Source organism: Mercenaria mercenaria, unplaced genomic scaffold (assembly GCF_021730395.1).
Source record: "Mercenaria mercenaria strain notata unplaced genomic scaffold, MADL_Memer_1 contig_3541, whole genome shotgun sequence".
Lineage (NCBI taxonomy): Eukaryota > Metazoa > Mollusca > Bivalvia > Venerida > Veneridae > Mercenaria > Mercenaria mercenaria.
Genome location: NW_026461690.1, coordinates 32590 through 34393, shown reverse-complemented (window position 1 = coordinate 34393; position 1804 = coordinate 32590). Strand labels below are relative to the sequence as shown.

General features: G+C 32.4%; 1 long non-coding RNA gene across 1 annotated transcript; it reads left to right on the top strand.

Moving 5' to 3' along the window:
- Nucleotides 1-578: 578 nt before the first annotated feature.
- On the top strand, nt 579-1554 carry LOC128553162 (uncharacterized). The gene is made up of 2 exons (XR_008369279.1): nt 579-888; nt 1196-1554. It is a non-coding gene; the product is annotated as an uncharacterized LOC128553162 (long non-coding RNA).
- The last annotated feature ends 250 nt before the right edge of the window (nt 1555-1804 follow it).

The following is a 1804-nucleotide window of genomic DNA, read 5'->3' as shown; positions in this document are numbered from 1 at the left end:
AAAATGATTTTAATTCTTATTTTTCGAGAAATAAACAAATCGGCGAAACATTAAATTGTATTTTCTTGTAGTTTTTGAAATCGAAAGTAGATCGTCTATGTTTGGCTGCTTTCACGAAACGAAACAACTTTTTATGAAAAGATTTAAATAAGAGCCCTGTAAACATGAAGTCATTGGGCCAACGACGGAAAACCGTCAAAGGATAATCGTTGTTGGGCCACTGTTGGCCCAACAATGATTAATAAGTATTGTAAATACAGCTGTTGGGCCAACGTTGAACCAACTTTAAATTTCAGTCACAGATATCTCTGCATTGGCCCGATATTGATTTTCAGGGAAAGACTTATACAGAGAAAACATCGCTGGCCCAACGTTGGGCCAACGTTGGTCCATTAGAAGAAGTAATAATATAATAATTGTATATTTTACAGGTCACTGTTTTATCACAAGCCCCCACAGGTATACACAGGTTGTGTAGCTGTAACATGCAATATTTAATTAACTATTAAACACTTTTCTGCACCAATTCGTAATCAGCTAAATTTGGGCTGATTAAACTAAAAACTTATCTGCAGCCGTAATGATATTTTGAACTATTTCAAATCTACTACCTTGAAAAAATTGTAAAAAAAGTATTGAAAAAAACCCTTACTAACTCTATAACAAATATCTAATTTTATACAATCATAAAATGTTTACAATAAATCTGTTGAATATTCCAGAGCATGAACTCTCTTTAACCCGAGTTATGTAAGAAATCCCAGAAAATGTGGTTAATTTTACTCTCTAGGCCAGATTTCTAGCTTTTTAGACATGTGAAGTAAAGGAAACTATTATACATGTGATAGGTCTAGGTTTAACAAAAACCCGGTCTTCCAGCTATAAACTGTAAGTACAAGTTTTTTTAAAAATATTTTTTGATAAAGTTATGGAATCTAATACAGAATTTCTTTTTATGTCCTGTATGCATGTTATATCCATATGACTTGAACATATGTTAAATACTAATATCTAAAGCTGGCGGATGGTATTTGTGTTGAGTATTAAATTCTGTAAATAAAATAACTCATTTTCTTGTTAATTCTAACATATTTTTCTCGGTTAAATACAGACAAGAATTAATTTCATACATTAGTTATTGTTATCAATTTGACGTAGATGGTTTAATCAACATTATGATTTTTGTTTTTTACAGGGTGCTGTTCAAGGGAGTAATAATGGAGTGCCTAGCACTGTGGTGCACAGGAAAAAATAAAAATATAAAAAGCTGCAACTTCAGTGAGAAAAGAAAACAAACAAACAGAACTTGGATATATAATGAGTTAATATACAGACAGTAATTCACTTTAGTAGGATTTAATTAGTGACTGCAATAAGAAAAATATTTAGATTTATAAAAGACTGGAAACAATATTTTACATGTTGTAGTGTTGAAATATTCTGTTATATTTCTTCAGGAAAATTGCAAACAAACTTTAAATAAATGTTAGATTTCTTTTTGTTAAATGTTAACAAAATCACAACTATTTGAAAATAAAACATGTATTAAACAATGCTAGTTTTAGTCTTTTTTCAATTTCGTAATCGTTGGGATAGCGTTGGCATCCATCTTTGGCCAACAAAGAAACAGAGTTGGCCCAACGTTGGACCAACCGTGATAGACGAAAAAATGCTGTTGGCCCAATGGAGGGCCAACGATGAGTGTAGGATATCAGTTGTTGGCCCAATGGAGGGCCAACGATGAGTGTAGGATATCAGTTGTTGGCCCAATGGAGGGCCAACGATGAGTGTAGGATACCAACCG